At 40.5% G+C, this 19,321-nt stretch overlaps 1 protein-coding gene across 1 annotated transcript in view; it reads right to left on the bottom strand.

The window, feature by feature from the left end:
* LOC309658531 (survival motor neuron protein) overlaps positions 1-19,321 on the bottom strand; it is a 259,347-nt gene that overhangs the window by 60,456 nt on the left and 179,570 nt on the right. The window lies entirely within an intron of this gene.

The raw sequence follows: 19,321 nt of genomic DNA, 5'->3' as shown, positions 1-19,321 counted from the left end.
GGTGACTATTTCCTCCTCCCCCATTATTTGCAAGAATTCAAAGTCAAGGCCACTGTTGGTTTCCTCGGGCTGCCTGCCGTAACCAAGTACCACAAGCTTAAAACAACAGAAATGTATTGTCTCACAGTTTTGCAGGCTCGAAGTCTGAAATCAAGGTGTCAGCAGGGCCAACCTCCCTTGAAGCCTATAGGGGAATCCTTCCCAGCTTCTGGTGGTTTGGGCTGGCAGTCTTTGACATTCCTTGGCTTGTGTACATATCGCCCCAATCCTCCATCTTCACGTGGCCTTCTCCCTGTGCCTCTGTCTTAACAAGGCTATGTTCTTATAAGGACACCAGTCGTATTGGATCAGGGACCCACCCTCTCTAGTATGACCTCACCTTAACTAATTACACCTGCAAAGACCCTATGTCCAAATAATGTCACATTCTGAGGTCCCAGAGGTTAGGACTTCAACCCATCTTCTTTGGAGAGGACACAGTTCAACCCATAACAGCCACCTTTAGCAAGTTGTGAGATTCAGAAAAAGATAGTTCCCTGTACATTTTTTTTCTCACCTGACTTTTAACATGTATTCTATTTTGAAACTTAATATGAGAAGATATCAGCATATCTAAAACTTGAAAAGAGAAAAGTATATATCCTTCACTCATTCATTTGTCAGTTATGTTCCAAATGCTTTCATTGGCCAGATGTTCTAGCACTGAAGATACAGTAGTCAGTAAAACAGGTAGAGACCCTGAGGTTACTGTCTAACAGGAGATCTGAATGAGAAGATAAAGGGTTGGTGATGAAGTATGCATTTTTCTTATGTGCTTTTCTATAAATGGTTTGTGTAGAGACCCTGATACTGAGATGCACCAATGTTCAAAAGATAGACAATATAGGAAAAATCTATAATTTTTTCTGACTCAATTTTTTTAAACTGTTAGAGAAAAATTTTTAAAAGAAAAAAACCGAATAGATACAAAAGCATAGAAAATGGAAGTCCCGCCACCCTGGTGATATATACTGTTCGGAGCATATCCTTCCAGTCTTTTTATTTTTTTTATTTTTATTTTATTTTATGTATTTGTTTATTTTTGACTGCATTGGGTCTTCGTTGCAGCACACAGGCTTTCTCTAGTTGCGGCGAGCGGGGGCTACTCTTTGTTGCGGTGCGTGGGCTTCTCATTGCAGTGGCTTCTCTTGTTGCGGAGCACGGGCTCTAGGCACGCGGGCTTCAGTAGTTGTGGCACGTGGACTCAGTAGTTGTGGCTCACGGGCTTAGTTGCTCAGCGGCATGTAGGATCTTCCCGGACCAGGGCTCGAACCCGTGTCCCCTGCATTGACAGGCGGATTCTTAACCACTGCGCCACCAGGGAAGTCCCTTCCAGTCTTTTTATAATACATGTAATCATTTTTGAATGGTCTACTTTAATACCATAAGTGTTTTCAAAGAAGAGTATCTGGGAGGTTGCACCAGCATGTGGTAGAGCAGCTCTCCTACATTAGACAAGCCAGGCTTAGAAGGAAGGTAGGAGGAGCCCAGCAGAAGGGCAAGGTGGACTTCAAGCTCACCACAACAAAGATTCCATTATTTCCTGTGTGATCTTGAACCTAAGCATCAGCCTCCTTATCTGTGATGGGATAATATTACTACCTGATGAAACTGTTATCAAAATTAAATAGAATAATGTTTGTAAAATATCAGGAAGATGCTTGCTCAATTAGTGGTGGCTAGATATTCAGTTCAAACTGTACTTTTCACTAAGTTAGATAATGAATTGGCTGTTTTAAAGGTAGAATATCAAAATGACTTTAATAATAACAATAATAAAGGGCTGTTTTTGAAAGTGTATAGGTAATGCATTTATTGTAGAAAAATTTAGAAAATGAACTCTTCCAAGCTCACACAAATAAAATTGCCCATAATTCTGCCCCTTGGAGATAGTCACTGTTAACATTTGAGATCATATCCTTCCATTCTCATCTTACACAGGTATGTATTTGTATAAGCATATTATATACAGAAAGTTTTGGTATTTACAAAATGAGTTTATTATATAGTACGTTGTGTTTTGTGTTTTAATTAATAAAACTAGACCATGTAATTTTTCTGAATTTAGAGTTTTTATGTTTTCTATTTATTTCATTTTAATGCAGTTATATTATCATTGTTTTAGTTACTGATGTTCATATTGTATGTCAGAAAAAGCAAGGAATGGGAGTTAGGTCTAGATTCAAGCTGTGTGGCCTCAGGCAAGTCACTTAACTCCTTTGAGCAATGGGATTAGGTGAGATAAAAGTACGTAAGGTGGGAACTTCCCTGGCCCTCCAGTGGTTAAAACTCCGAGCTTCCAGTGCTTCAGTCCCTGGTGGGGGAACTAAGATCCCACAGGCTTGTGGCACGGCAAAAAAAAAAAAAAAAAAAAAAAATTACCTGAAATAATTTCGTAAACCATAAATCTCTGAAAAATCCTTGCATTTATTTTTATATTTTTGTTCTGATAATGTTATCAATAAGAAATTTTCTTTAGTTCATTATTAATAACTTGAGCTGTTAATAAGCATATTTACTATATAATCAGGGCTTCTTCGGAGGTCTGTATATTCTGGTACAACCAGAATGGCCTTGACACATACAAAGAATATTTCCATTACAGCTGATTGACTTGGAAGCCACAGCGTGTGCCAGTGTGAAAGAAGGAAAGAGCAGGCCACTTGGGAACAGGGGAGGAATTTTCCAATTAATAGAGCACAGATTTGGCACCTTCCTTTCTTCTTTATAAAGTAGAAAAAAGGCCCCAAGATATAAGAACTTCATCACGCACCCCACCTCCAGGTATGTATTTAATGGCAATTCTGTTTGCCTCGTAATTTGTTTAATGGATAACCCTACCACTTAATTGCTTTGGAGAAACTAAAGTTATTGCAAGATATTAGACCCAAAATAGGCGTTTATCAAGACCGTTTGAATTGTAAGCAGTGTACAAGGTTGCTCTTTTTACACAAAACACCATTTTGTGCTACCAATTAAAACAATAAATATTTGTAATCATTATTTATGGGGGAATTTTAGTAGGAGGATTTAGCAGTCAGTGTTCTCAGTCATAAGCCACAGAAGCCAAAGCTGGTTGACTTAAGAAGAGGGATTTATTACTATCTACTGTCTAGCTTACAGAATTGCTGGGAGACCTGGAAAACTGAGTTGGAGGCTATGCAGCAGGAAAAATGCCCAAAATCACACCTAAAATCCAATCTGGTGAAAACAGCTCTCCTGCTCCTGCTGCCCTCTGTGTGCCAAATGAACTACCAACCCTGCCATCCTTGGAAGCGTGACTCAGATTCAGATGATTCAGAGTGAGAGATGGATTGGTGGACGCTAGGTCCCTTGCCATGCTCTAATTGCAAAGGAGACTGGGATGGGAAGGGCCTTTTGAGCTTCAGCAGGCAGACCTGGCTTCCTACTGAGATTCGTCACTTGGGGAATTCCCCAAAGTATGAAGGGATTTGGATGCTGACAGCCAAAGAGAAAACAAATATCACCTACAGATTAGTAGTTGTCCTAATTGTGAGTGTAGTCAGGGATTTATCTTACTCATTTACGGACAGGCCAGATACACTCATGACAGCCAGTGCCAGAACTCCTTTAACCTTAATGCTTCCAGAGCTGAGAGGAAAGACAGGAAGGGTCCCCACTAAGGTCCTAAGATGTAGGAATGTGTCCCTGGCCTCCAGGTTTGAGATTCAGAAAAACATTATCACCCAGAAAGCATGGCAGTACAGTAATTTCCTGGCCTTTCCAGATTAGGTCAAATCTTCCTACTATATGCTCTTCTACACTTGTACCTCTTATTGAAATGAGTACAAGTGTTTACCAAAAGGCGTGTACAAGAATGTTCATAGCAGCTTTACTCATAATAGCCCCGACCTAGCAATAACTCAGATGCCCATCAACAGTAGAGTAGTAGAAATGAGAAATTGTGGTATAGTCATAGAATACTACAGAGCAGTTTTAAAGAAGAGTGAATTGCTGTTACATGCAAAACACAACACAACGTTGAACAAAAGCCAGACCAGAGCACATACTGCACAATTCTGTTTATACAAAGCCCCAAATCAGGCAAGATTAAACAATGGTGATCTAAGAATAGGGATTAACTTTGGAAAGCCAGTTATTAACTGGGAAGGGGTATGAGGGAGCCTTCTAGGGTATGAAAATGTTCCATACTTTGCTCTGGATGGTAGTTACATGGCTATATAAATATTTAAATATTTATTTCACTGCGCTGTTGGGTTCATTTTATATACTTAACATATGTCTGTTCTATATCAATAAAAAAGCTACTGTATTATAAAAATCTAATCTCTGGTGATAGAATTCAGAATAGAGGTTACCTCTGAGAGATGGTTATTGGCTGGGATGGGGCATGTGGGAGCCTTTGGGGTGCTATACCTTGATCTGGTTGGTTACCTGGGTATATAGATAGGTAAAAGTTCATCAAGCTGAAGACTTAAAATTAGTGCCTTTTACTGCATATATGTAATACCTCAATTTTTAACAATCATATGTATGTTTGAAGAAAGTATATTCCCAATTTAAAACAATGTGAATTTGGGAACACAGTCCTTTCATAAATTGAGGACTGCCTAGTGTTCAGGTGGTCTTTGGAGAACATCTGCGAAGTTATAGCTGGGGCAGCACAACAGTCTTACAACTGCTGATTCAGTTAGTTATATTTGAAACCCAAAGTTGTACGTGTTTGTGACTGGGAACCAACCCCCATATCAGAGAGGGCAGATTATAACCATCTTCTTCCTCTTTTCCTCCATGAACTGTCCAAAAACAGATGGTCTACACATGAATGACCCTGAAGATTATTTATACCTGTTTAAATGCTTTTATTCTCACACTGTTGAATTCGTGGCTATTGATTCTTTTTGTGCATAGGGCAGGAGGCTGATGGGTATATGACAGGTGAGGAAAATACTGTTAGTAACGTGTGAAACACAGCAGCCCTTCCCTATTTAAATCTTGTTTGTGATCAGGAAGGCTGCCAATGTTGTTAATATTCAAGGGTACTCTGGGGATTGTTTTTGCCAAAGGGCAAACTCAAGTTAAACCGTGGGACAAAGTTATGCTCAACTACCATCCAAGTATTTGGAGGTGCCTGCCATGTGATTCAGCTGCCCAGATGCAACAGGGTGGTGGAAACGGTCTGTTGCTCTTCATATAATTAGTGGTGATATCCAGGATTTTCTTAGAAACCCTCAGGATTAAGCGTTTGAAATCAGAGACTATAGAGAGATTACATACTGCAAGAATGTTATTGTAGGTATCTGATGTCACCATGCCATGTGTCAGTGAGTAATTCTTCATGAGTCACTTTCGTAGTTTCACTGTTTCCCTACAGGCTGCTCCTTGATTTTCCCCTATTCTCATGATGAGAAATTGGTACCGAACAATAGGACTGTAGAAATTCTTCTTTATCTTTGTGACATTCAGATCCTCAGCAGCTCACACTGAGGCTGGAATAGCCATCTACCTGCTCTTCCCAGCTCTGTTTTGTGATGTTAGTTGAACAGGAATTGAGCTTCTCAAGTATACAAAGCAGATGCTTTGCTTATAGTGCTTCTCATGAGACTTAACCATGGTTTTTGCTTTCATAGAAGTCACTGGTGTACCATATGCCCATGAACTATGTTAGAAGCTGTAGAGTGGTTAAGAGTACTGGCTCTGGGACCAGACTGCCTGGGTCCAAATCCTGGCAATGCCACTTATTAGCTGTGTAACCTTGGGCAAGTTACTTCATCTCTCAGAGAGTAGGGACCATGACTCCATCATTTTTGTGCCTCTGCTTAGGCCCTTGAAGTGGTTGGTCTGATTATCAGAATCACCTGGGATGCTGTTATTAGTTTAGGTTCCTAGTTCCCTCCCTGGGATTTTCTGACCTGTTTGGAGTGGGGTCCAGGACTTGTATTTGTTATGTATTTGTGTTTATTATGTATTATGAGAGAGACCCAGGGAAGAGACCCAGGGAACAAAAACTCCCACCTTTTTCTCCTCCTCCTTCCATGTCCTGCTGGTACCTCCCAATAACCCAACCAGAAGGCAGAGACAAGGAGTCTGATGATGTGGTCTACCCAGGTCAGCCCCTGGGGTCAGTATGGAGAAGGGTGGAAAGTGGGTCTGGAGGAAGACATCCAGCATCCGTGTTACCTCACCAAATCCCAACCATTGTCAACTCCATGATATGCGTGCTATCGTTATACTATTTTACAACTGAGGTCACTGGGGCCCAGAGGCAGACACTCAAGTTTCCCACACAAGCAATGCTCAGTTCTACCTACAAGGCATTAATCTTAACAGGATTTGTATTGAAGCTCATATGGCCTAGATACCTCTCATTGAATACCCAGCTTATTTAACGCCTCACCTTTCTCATCCTCCTTTGTTCTACTGCAGCATTTGTGGTCAGAGCTGCAGAGGCTACAATTCATTACTGTCCTGGTTCCATTTACATATAGACTGTTGGAATCAGGGAGTTCAAGGAGGTGTCATCCAACTCATTTCTTTCTTTATTTAATATTTATTTATTTATCTGGCTGCACAGGGGCTTAGCTGAGACATGCAGGATCTAGTTCCCTGACTAGGGATCAAACCCGGGACCCCTGCATTGGGAACACGGAGTCTTAACCACTGGACCACCAGGGAAGTCCCCAGCTCTCTTATTTTATACAATAATTTGGCAGCCCAAGATCCAGTTCATGTATTCATTTTCCATTCCCTGACTAGACTGTAAGCCGCAGGAGGGCAGAAGTCAAGTCTTTTATATCATCTCTATCTTCCACCCTCTTATCAGAGTGTAACGAACGCATTGCTGATACTCAACAAATTCATTTTGATTGGTTTGGTTGGCTAATATTTTTAGTTAAATAGCAGATGAGCTATTTTAGCCTGAAGGTGAGAGAGAAACAAACATCCTCATTCACAGCTGTTGAGAGTAGAAATTGTTAAACCATCCAAATGTCCATTGCCAAAATGTCAAATATAATGCAATCCTTTAAAAAAGCTGTACCTTCTGACTTGGCAATCTCACTTCTAGGAGTTCAACCCAAAGATAAATTCAGAGATGCATGCAGATTTATGGACACATATGTTCATCTCGGTGTTGAGTATAACTACACATACGAACACACATAGATCGTGAGAGACTGATACAGGCAATGATCAAACCGTATATAAAAAGAGAATTCTGGCCCACAACCTGGCAGCAAGGAGTCCAGGAACATAAACCACAACCTCTGTATCAATCAGCACCAAACAGCAAGGGCTTGATCAATAATTGCCAGCTTCCCTAATTTTTGCCCCCCTTCCCCCCTTCCAATTTAGGATCAACCAGAAAAAGCCAAATATGCTCTCCTAACCAAGTACATGATGCCTGTTTCTCATTAGCCCACCTCTAGCTTCCCTTGGCAACAACGTCCAATCAGGACATGCCTGAAGCCTTTCTTTTCTTTCAACTTTCTTTTTCTTTCTTCCTTTCTTCCTTTCTTTCTCTTAAACTTTTTTTTTTAATTAATTAATTTATTTTTTGGCTGCATTGGGTCTTCATTGCTTTGCGCAGGCTTTCTCTAGTTGCGGCGAGCGGGGGCTATTCGTTGCCGTGTGTGGGCTTCTCATTGCGGTGGCTTCTCTTGTTGCGGAGCATGGGCTCTAGGCACGTGGGCTCTAGAGCACAAGCTCAGTAGTTGTGGCATATGGGCTTAGTTGCTCCATGGCATGTGGGATCTTCCCGGACCAGGGATCGAACACACGTCCCCTACATTGGCAGGCGGATTCTTAACCACTGCGCTACCAGGGAAGTCCCCTTTCTTTCTCTCTTTCTCTCTTCTCTCTCTCTCCTTCTTTATTTTTCCCTGCATCGGGTCTTAGTTGCAGCAGGCGGGATCTTTTGCTGCAGCATTTGGGATCTTTCATTGTGGTGTGCGGGCTTCTCTCTAGTTGTGGTGTGCGGGCTCCAGGGCATGCATGCTCAGTAGTTGCAGCACACAGGCACTCTAGTGCTGGCCTGGCTCTATAGCGCATGGGCTTAGTTGCCCCACGGCATGTGGGATCTTAGTTCCCCGACCGGGGATCGAACCCGCATCCCCTGTATTGGAAGGTGGATTCTTAGCCACTGGACCACCAGGGAAGTCCCTCAACTTGTTTCAATAAAGCCTGTCAACTCCTCTGCCTGCCTGCCTGCCTTTGAGTCTCTGCCATATGCATGCGATGGTGGCTGACTTCCTAGCTATAGCAAGCTCTGAATAAATAGCCTGCTCGTTCTCATTTGGGTGGTCTTCCTTTATTTCCACAACTGGAAACAACCCAAAGCACCTGACAATAGAAAATGGTGTATCTATATGGCAGAATATTATACCGTGAGTGAAAATCAAGTTTTTTGAAGAAAAGTCAATGGTAAATGCTCCTGAAGTAATTTTGGGTGAAAAAAAGGAAACATAGTTATAGTATGATCTATATACAGTTATACTTTGCTTATATATATATATATATATTTTCCACTTCCCACCAGGGAAGCCCCCATGGTTCTTTTTTTATTGTGGTAAAATATACATAAAATTTACCATTTTAACCTTTTTTTTTTTTTTTTATATAAGAAGTGGATTTATTTAGAGAGAAACACATTCCACAGACAGAGTATAGGCCACCTCAGAAGGCAAGAGGCCCTGGAATATGGGGTGGTTAGTTTTTATGGGCTGGGTAATTTCATAGGTTAATGAGTGGGAGAATTATTCCAACTATTTTGGGGAAGTGGGGGGAAGATATCCAGGAATTGGGCCACTGCCCACTTTTTGACCTTTTATGGTCAGCCTCAGAACTGTCATGGCACCTGTGGGTGTGTCATTTAGATGCTGATGTATTACAATGAGCGTATAATGAGGCTCAAGGTCTACTGGAAGTCGAATCTTCCGCCCTCTCAGACCTAGTTGGTTCTAACCAGTTTTTGTCATGTCCTATGGCTATGTCATTCTTTTAAAGGTTGTGCCCTGCCCCCTTCCCTCCTGTTTCATTTCCCCCTCAGAGATTTTACTCCTAGATTCTTATTTTAAAATGCACAATTCTTAAATGTGCAATTCAGTGGCATTAAGTACAGTCATAATGTTGTGCAACTGCCACAACTATCCATTTACAGAATTTTTTCATCATCCAGAACAGAAACTCTGTGCCCATTAAACTATAACTCCTCATTCCTGCCTCCCCACAGTCCCTGGTAGCCTCTATTCTACTCTCTGTGTCCAATATATGAATTTGCCTATTCTAGATACCTAATATAAGTGGAATCATACAATATTTGTCCTCTTGTGTCTGGTTTATTTCACTTAACATAATGTTTCAAGATTTACCCATGTTGTAACATGTGTCAGAACGTCATTCCTTTTTTTCGGCTGAATAATAGTCCACTGTGTGTATATATTACATTGTTCTTATCTATTCATCTGTTGATGGACATGGGTTGTTTCCATCTTCTGGCTATTGTGAATAATGCTGCTATGAATATTGATGTTTATTTGAATCCCCACTTTCAGTTGTTTGGGATATATACCTAGGATGGAAATTGCTGGATCATGTGGTAATTCTATACTTCTTGAGGAACCACTATACTAGTTTCAACAGCAACTGCACCATTTTACATTCCTACCAGCAATGCATGAGGGTTCCAATTTCTCCACTTTCTCACCAACTCTTGTTATTTTCTCTTTTTTTAGAATGGCCATCTGAATGGGTGTGAAGTGATATCTCATTATGGTTTTCATTTGTTTTCCTAATGATTAGTGATGTTGATCATCTTTTGATGTGTGTATCTTCTGTACAGAAATATCTGTTCAAGTCCTTTGACCATTTTTTAGTTGAGTGTTTTTTGTTGTTGTTGAGTTGTAAGAGTTCTTTATGTACTCTGGATTTGATTTAGTTTTGAATTGGACTAAATCCATCAGTTCATCAGAAGACTTATAAACATAGACTCCAGAAAATATTCTCAACTAGATTATCTTTATTTTTTATTTTTTAATTTAATTTAATTTTTTAAAATTAATTTATTTATTTTTTGGCTGCGTTGGGTCTTCATTGCTGCGTGCAGGCTTTCTCTAGTTGCAGTGAGCAGGGGCTACTCCTTGTTGTGGTGCGCAGGCTTCTCATTGCGGTGGCTTCTCTTGTTGCGGAGCACGGGCTCTAGGCGAGCGGGCTTCAGTAGCTGTGGCACACGGGCTCAGCAGCTGTGGCTCGTAGGCTCTAGAGCACAGGCTCTGTAGTTGTGGCGCACGGGCTTAGTTGCTCTGCGGCACGTGGGATCTTCCTGGACCAGGGATCAAACCCGTGTCCCCTGCATTGGCAGGCGGATTCTTAACCACTGTGCCACCAGGGAAGCCTAGCTTATCTTTAGAAGCAAAAATATATAAAATAATATAATCAGATGGGGCTTAATGGTGGTGGCGGGTACATAACAACACAGAAATTGGTCAAACGTTACTTCTGGACTGTTGGCTGGGCTGGACAGATTCCTTAAGGACAATAGGTCACCAAAAAGTGAATGTCAAGCAACAAAAGCCAAGACTCTTTTCATTCCTGTGTTTGCTGTGTCCCTTGGTACCCGAGCCTGCTGTAGCCTTCTACTCCAGCCTGGGTGTCCATAAACTGATGGGAGATGGAGGGGACACATTTCTGAGGTGTTTTTGGCTTGTAGTGGGGGAAGGAGTGCTCCAGTGAATCATTCGGGATCTTCTACGTCAAAAGATTCTGAACAAAATGGAGTATACACTTGGTGAACATAGTATGAGACATAGGAAGGAAATGAGGAGTGCGTTAAGGGGAAGCAGTTTCAGAGACATTGAGAGAATGGGCATTTAGATAGAAATATTGAATGAGAGAATATGAAAGTAGTTATTCAGAAGTAAGTGTTTGGGACCAAGATTTTAAAGTCACAACAAACCACCTAATTATGCTTTTCCCCCCCATAAGTGGTTTCAGAAACACTATTCTATGGGAATTAAAGTTATTTTAAGAGGCAACCAACAAGAGTTATTTTAAGAGGCAATTTAAATATTTACTTTCATGCTATAACCTTTGCCTTGTTTGTAGTTGAGTTTAAGCCTTTAGACTGAAGACTAAAGGATAAAAGGTTTTAAGTTTTGAGATAATTACATGAATATTATAAATAATTGAAGCACCATGCCAACAAAAATTGACCTTTTCAAATTAGCAACACAAAATTGGTTATATCTAATTTACAGAAAACTATTTTTATCTTGTTATTTCATTATAATTATTCAACATATATTCCAAACAAGAGGAAGGAAAACTATTTTAAAATTCTCAAACCAGTTAAAAAGCTCTTTAAATAATATGAATGAATAAATAAAATTTATGGATTTTATTAATCTATTTTTAAAAAGGTTTAAAGAAGGACCTAAATCATATCATATATTTAAAAATCATATATTTGTGTGTATGTATAAAGTATACATTTAATTTAATTTAAACATACAATTTAATTGAGAAAAAAGTGGTGTGGGTTATTTTCTTGTTAAAAAGTGGGAGAGGACAGAGGGTAAATATTTTCATCTTAAATCTTTGCCTGGAGGAGGCTGAGAAGTGGAAAATGGGTTGTAAGTGTTTGTTTTTGTTTCCATTTAAAAAACCAAACTTTGTTATTTTGCCAGCTTTGAAAATCTGCCGTTTCTTTGAGGGACTGGGGGCGTGGTGCAAATCGGAGGGTATGGCCCACCAGTTCAAAAGACCCGGAGGGGTGTTGCTTCCTTTTCTTCACAAGTTTAAAAGCTGTGGACGCCTAAGACCAGTCCCCAAGGGTGGGGAGAGGATGTGGCGTCACTCCTCTTGGTAACTTTGGCGGCAGGACCACATCCATTGGAAGTCCTAGATTAAGTTCATTAACATTTTTACTCTGAGAGCAGGGAAGGTGAAGAATCTGTGGCTCTGATTTGTGACTCTCAGTTTCTAAGGACATGACCTACCAACGGAGCCACTGTCCTCTATCTTCCCTCATGAAGTCTTTGTTTTATTTTCGACTGGCTTACAGTAACTGACTTCACCTTCTCTCTTCCCTGCCCACTCTTGAGATGCCCCTTACCAGGAAATGACTCAGGCTTAATCCCAAAGGAATACTGAAAGAGGAGAGGGCATGGGTCTCAGAGAAGCTAATTGCTCCCTTAAATTAAAGAACTGGGCTGGGGTCAGATCTATTGCTCTTCTTCTAGAAGCTTGCTCTAGACTTTATTTTTTTATTTTTATTTTTTTAAAAATATATATTTATTTGTTTTGGCTGCTCCAGGTCTTAGTTGCGGCACACGGGATCTTTGTTGTGGCATGCATGTGGGAGCTGGTTCCCTGACCAGGGATCAAACCCGGGTCCCCTGCATTGGGAACAAGGAGTCTTACCCACTGGACCACCAAGGAAGTCCCTGCTCTAGACTTTAGAATTGTCCTCCCAGTGAAAAGCTTTTAAAGTATGCAGGCCAGGTCAAGGGAGCCCCACCCACATGTGTGAAATATTCATTTTCCTCTCTGAAACCTGTGCACATTCTTACTCTCCCCAATATCCAATTCATTACCAGGTTTTACATGAGAAATATCTCTCAAAACCCTTGTCTTGCATTCATTTATTCAACAAATTTATTGACCATCTACTGTGTGTCAGGCTCTGCTAGCTACTGGGGATAAAAGAGTAAAACAACTCTAGTGGAGAACCCAGTAGAGCTCACAGTCTGGTTGTTTGCTCCCCAACTAAGCCAAACCAAACCAAAAAACTAGGCCAGCTCCCCGTAGCACTGGTCACTTTTCCCTCCTAACTCTTGGCAAATACACTTCTCCCCATTTCACAGATGAAAACACTGAGGGCTGGGACCATTACGTAACATGCCCTAGGTCACACTTGGTAATCGGCTAGAATTCTCTCTCTAAGAATCTTATTCGTTCATCATCCAAAAAGTATTGATCATTCACCATGTATCAGGCATGTCCTCAGGATATAGTGGTGAACAGAAAAGAATAGGTCCCTGATGTCATGCAGTTTATATTCTAGTGAAGGAGACAAATAGTAAATAAGAAAACAGGAATTATGTCAGAGTAGCTGGATGGCTACTTAACTCTGGGTGGTCAGGGAAGGCAACTTTTTTTTTTTTTTTGGTTGCATCGGGTCTTCGTTGCTGCGCTCGGGCTTTCTCTAGTTGCGGTGAGTGGGGGCTACTCTTTGTTGCAGTGTGCGGGCTCTAGGCACGTGGGCTTCAGTAGTTGTGGCTTGTGGTCTCAGTAGCTGTGGCTTGTGGGCTCAGTAGTTGCGGCTCATGGGCTCAGTAGTTGTGGCTTGTGGGCTCTAGAGCGCAGTCTCAGTAGTTGTGGAGCACGAGCTGAGTTGCCTCGCGACATGTGGAATCTTCCCGGACCAGGGCTTGAACCCGTGTACCCTGCGTTGGCAGGTGGATTCTTAACCATTGCACCACCAGGGAAGCCTGGGAAGGCAACTTTTTAAGTCTCTGTAACCTCTACAGATACACTTTATGTTTTATACCTCTGTCCATTTTCCCAGAGTGGTAAAAAAGTAAAATCTTTAGGAGGGTCAGACTAGTTTTTAGAACAGGGAAGAGAGGAAGCTGGGTATACTTGTTTCCTAGGGCTCCTGTAACAAAGTACCACAAAACTGGGTGGCTTAAAACAACAGAAATGTATGTCTCACGGTTCTGGAGGCTAGAAGTCTGAAATTAAGCTGTCAGCAGGGCCATGTTCCTTCTGAAACCTCAGGGGAGAATCTTTTCTTGCCTTGATCCTAGCTTCTGGTGGCTTGCGGTGATCCTTGGCAGCCCTTAGCTTACAGCTGCAATCTCTGCCTCCGTTGTTACACAGTGTTTGCCCTGCGTCTGTCTCTGTGTTTCCTCTTCTTATTAAGGGCCCATCCTTCTCCAGTATGACCTCATTTAAAAAAAAATTTTTTTTTTTAATTTTATTGAAGTATAGTTGATCTACAATGTTGTGTTAATTTCTGCTGTACAGCAAAATCACTTATACATATATATATTCTTTTTCATTATGGTTTATCACAGGATATTGAATATAGTTCCCTGTGCTATACAGTAGGACCTTGTTGTTTATCCATTCTCTATATAATAGTTTGCATCTGCTAATCCCAAACTCCCGATCCATCCCTCCCCCATCCCCCTCCCCCTTGGCAACCACAAGTCTGTTCTCTATGTCTGTGAGTCTGTTTCTGTTTCACAGAGATGTTCTTTTGTGTCATATTTTAGATTCCACATATAAGTGATATCATATGATATTTGTCTTTCTCTATCTGACTTACTTCATTAGTATGATAATCTCTAGGTCCATCCATGTTGCTGTAAATGGCATTGTTTCATTCTTTTTTATGGCTGAGTAATATTCCATTGTATATATGTGCCACATCTTCTTTATCCATTCATCTGTCAATGGACATTTATGTTGTTTCCATATCTTGGCTATTGTAAATAGTGCTGCTATGAACACAAGGGTGCATGTATGTTTTTGATTATAGTTTTGCAGTAAGACCTCATTTTAACTTAACTAATTGTATCTTCAAGGACCCTATTGCCAAATAAGGTCACATTCTGAGGTACTGGGGGTTAGTATATCATAAGTTGCATGAAGCCTTTTAAAATTTTCATATGGTCAAATTTATCAGTTTTTGTGAGGGTTTAAGTCATCCTTAGAAAGGCCTTCCCCACTCTGAGACTAAAAATATTCTCCCATAGTTTCTTATAGATGCTTATCATTTCATTATTGGTGAGTAATTCTGTGATCCATCTGAAATTTATTTTAGTGTACAGTATTTCATCATATGTCTTCGTGTCAATGCCCCATGTCCCCCACCCCCCACCCCAAAACAAACAAAAAGACAGATGACAAACTGGCAAAAAAAAAATCTGTTACAGTGCAAAGGGCCAATTTCATTAATATATGAAAAGTCCCTGTAAATCGATAAAGATGAATAATCCAATAGAAAATGGCACAGGATTAAGACAGTTCACTGAAAGGAATACAAATGGCTCTTAAACATATGAAAAGTTGCTCATCTCATTCACTGCAAATTGAAATTATACCAAAATACCAGTTTTTGGTCATCTATCAAAGTGCCAAAGATTTGGTAACCCACTGTTGACCAGAGTTTGGGAAACGGTCATGTACATATATTACCAGTAGGTGTGCAAATTGGTGCATCCTCTATAGAGGGCAATTTGGCAATATCTATGAAAATTTAAAATGAACACATCCTTTGGAATACTCTCACTTCTAGGAGAAAGATGCCCTCCTGGTACCAGGAAGGAGAGAACATTTTTATTACTGGAGCTGGGGAGTTCATGCCAAGTCTGCACAAACAAACCTTACTGAAGTAATCCTTATCTTCCGTTATTTGCCCCCGTATATTTCCTAGCCACTTTCCCAAAATTTACCACCCTTAAAAACCCAACCCCCCTTTTCCTTTTTTTTTTTTTTTGATAAATTTATTTATTTATTTATTTATCTTTGGCTGCATTGGGTCTTCGTTGCTGCATGCGGGCTTTCTCTATTTGCAGCGAGCGGGGGCTACTCTTCATTGCGGTGCACAGGCTTCTCATTGCGGTGGCTTCTCTTGTTGTGGAGCATGGGCTCCAAGCGTGCGGGCTTCAGTAGTTGTGGCGTGCAGGCTCAGTGGTTGTGGCTCATACACTCTAGAGCGCAGACTCAGTAGTCGTGGCACACAGGCTTAGTTGCTCCCCGGCATGTGGGATATTCCTGGACCAGGGCTCAAACCCGTGTCCCCTGCATTGGCAGGCGGATTCTTAACCACTGCAACACCAGGGAAGTACCCCCCCTCCTTTTCCTTTTTTTCCTAGTCATTTCTCCACATTTTTTGGCCCTTTGTTAAAATTGTATATAAGCCCCCAAGTCTAATCACTTCTTTGAGTTTTTCATTTCTTTTCCATGAAGCTCCAGATACCACATAAAAATATTACATCAAAAAAAATCTATATGCTTTTCTCCTATTAATCTGTCTTTTGTCAATGTAATTCACAGGACCTAGTAACAGAACCTAGGAGGGTAGAAGAAAAGTTTTTCTTCCCCTATCTGGGTCATATGGTAATTCTATGTTTAAGTTTACCACGGTGGCTGCATCATTTTACATTCCCACCAACAGTGCACAACAGTTCCGTTTCTCCACATCTTTGCCAATCTTTATTTTCTATTTTTTTTATTGTAGCCAAGCTAAATGGGTGTGAGGAGGTATCTCACAGTAGATTTGATTTGCATTTCCCTAATGATTAGAGATATTGAGCATCTTTTTATGTGCTTATTGACCATTTATGTATCTTCTTTAGGGAAATGTCCACTCAAGTCCTTTGCCCGTTTTTAATTCAGTTGTTTGGTATTTTTGTTGTTGAGTTTTAGGAATTCTTTATGTATTCTAGGTATCAATCTTTTATTAGATATATGATTTCCAAATATTTTCTCCCATTCCTTGGGTTGCCTTTTCACTCTATTGATAGTGTCCTTTGATGCACACTGGTTTTCAATTTTTTTTTAATTAATAAATTAATTTTATTTTTGGCTGTGTTGAGTCTTCGTTGCTGCACGCGGGCTTTCTTTAGTTGCAGTGAGCTGGTGCTACTCTTTTTCGTTGTGCGCAGGCTTCTCATTGCGGTGGCTTCTCTTATTGTGGAGCACAGGCTCTAGGCGTGTGGTCTTCAGTGGGCTCAGTAGTTGTGGTTCACAGGCTCTAGAGTGCAGGCTCAGTAGTTGTGGCACATGGGCTTAGCTGCTTTGCGGCATGTGGGATCTTCCTGGACCAGAGCGCAAACCCGTGTCCCCTGCATTGGCAGGTGGATTTTCAACCACTGTGCCACAAGGGAAGCCCAAGTTCTCAATTTTGATGAAGTCCAACTTATCTATTTTTTCTTTTGTTGCCTATGTCTTTGGTGTCATATCTAAGAAATCATTGCCAAATCCAACGTGGTAAAAACTTTTCTCTATATTTCTTCTAACTGTTTTATTGTTTTAGCTCTTATTTTGGGTCTTTGATCTGTTTGAGTCAGTTTTATTATGTGGTGTAAGGTAAGGGTTTGCCTTCATTTTCTTGCATATTATGGATATCTAGTTTTCCCAGCGCCACTTTTTTTTTTTTTTTTTTTTTCCAGCGCCACTTTTTGAAGAGACTGTTCTTTCCTCATTGAATGGTCTTGGCACTTTTGTCTAAAATAGCAATATATTTTAAACAAAACAACAAATATGTTGTCAATATCATATCACAATGTGATAGCACAGTTTAGAATATCATTAATATGTTTTTCCTCATAAACAAATTGAGATAGAGTTACTGCTGGATACATAATATAAAATCACTTGGTATTTACTTGATAACAGAAGAATATGAGCTTGCCCACAGTATCTTATATTATGAAGCAATGCCTTATACATTTAAAAATAACCCATTGTTTCATTACACTTAACCTGGATTCCATGTTGTAAGCTATATAACTAGCACAAATTCATGAGAAACACATAACCAATGAAGTACCAGTGCAAGGATATTTCTAGGGAATTATAAAAATATCTGATTTAGCAATAGAAGTATAAAAGACTTCTATTAGAATATCAACCCACACCCATCTTAAAGTCTAGTTCCTTGAAAATTATGGTCCAAAAATCTTACTGATGCAAACGAGAATCACAAAAACCATGCAATGAACAAAGTAAAACACTAAATTGACAATAATAAAGCTAAACTAACAATAATTGACATTTAAAGGAAAGACTAAGCCAACTTAATACCTAAAGACCAACCTGAGTCAACATTGACAGTACACACTTAACAAAGCCTTCTAGCTGGAAAACAGAGGAATTCCAGCTATCTGGGTGTTTGCATTGTGGGATCCTTGCAAAGTTGTTGACAACTCAACTTCTCAGTACAATGCTGAATCAATTCCTGTGTAAACTGGAGTTAAGGGTCAATACTCTGGTTTATGAATAGCAAAGATGAGTTACCTTTAATAACTTCTGTAGGTTATTAGTAGTCTTTAGAGTTATATAAAAATTTACGCTTTAGGGACTTCCCTGGTGGTCCAGTGGTTAATACTCCATGTTTCCACTGCAGGGGGCATGGGTTTGTTCCCTGGTCAGGGAAGATCCCACATGCCCCAGGGTGTGGCCAAAAAAAAAAATTTACCCCTTAACAAGAAAAAAAAGAACTCCTGCATTTTTTGTATGTAGGAACCAGGGAAAGGACTTTCAAGTTTTGGGTTAGTGGACGGCCCCTTAGGAGGTGCACTTGGAGAAAAAAAGCTAACCCTGAGAAGGGTGTGTGATATGGGGTGAGGTGAGGGAGTGGAGGACCAAAGAAGAGGGTTGACTCCAGAGACCCTTGGAGAAAGATAAAAGTGGCCTAGATTTCACAGTAAAAGCAGAGCTCTCTTGAGTTAAGCTGGAAAGAATGTGAAGGCTAGGTGCAGTTGAGAATTATGAAGTGCTCTGTGTTAGTAAGTACTGTGCTTTTTCGAATTCAGAGAAGCCTGAAAAGCATTTTTGGCCCTTTAGGAATTTTCCACAGAGCTGAGGATGAGGGGATATGTTTATGTTTAAATAGCAATTCAAGTGATACTCTACTTTTACATTTATATGACCTTTATTCTTAAGCCCTTTTACATAGTTTATTTTAGGATTGACAGCCCCCAACAGTGTTAGGAATTCTGGAGAGAGGGAGTTCTGGAGAGACTACAGTAGGCTGGAGTGGCCAGAAAGTGTTTGGATAAAGAAGTAAGTTTGGAGTTGAGCCCTGAGCTGGGTTTTCCAAAATAGGATGTGTTAAGAGGCTCTGAGAAGGTGAGATTGACTGAATTGGAGGTGAGTCCCAAAGAATGCACAGACGCAGGTAGAAGAGGGTATGGCAAGTTCAACTTTAGGTTACTCAGAACTCAGAACCCTGGAGGGTTTGGGAGGTCAGGAAAGTGCCAGATTTTGGAAAGACCACACATTAGCAATCATCAGTCTCAAACCTTCGTCTCCTCCCATTCATTCTCCCCACAGTCCCAAGCAGTCTTTGTGTTAACACAGTTTCATTTGTGTAACTTCCTTCATAAGCTCCCTCTCCTTGCCTACACCATGAAATCGAAAATTCCAGCATATACAGCACACTCCATGGTCTGCTTTGCACATCATCCCAGTGGTGTAAGAGTGGGGTGGTGTGAGAGGCTGTCCACTTCAGGGAGGCAGGCTTTTGCATATGTTCTTACTTGTTTCTAGAATGCCCCTTTTATACCCT

The sequence above is a fragment of the Balaenoptera physalus genome (genome assembly GCF_965194825.1).
Source record: "Balaenoptera physalus genome assembly, chromosome: 3".
Taxonomy (NCBI): domain Eukaryota; kingdom Metazoa; phylum Chordata; class Mammalia; order Artiodactyla; family Balaenopteridae; genus Balaenoptera; species Balaenoptera physalus.
This window is presented reverse-complemented; position numbering and strand designations above follow the sequence as displayed.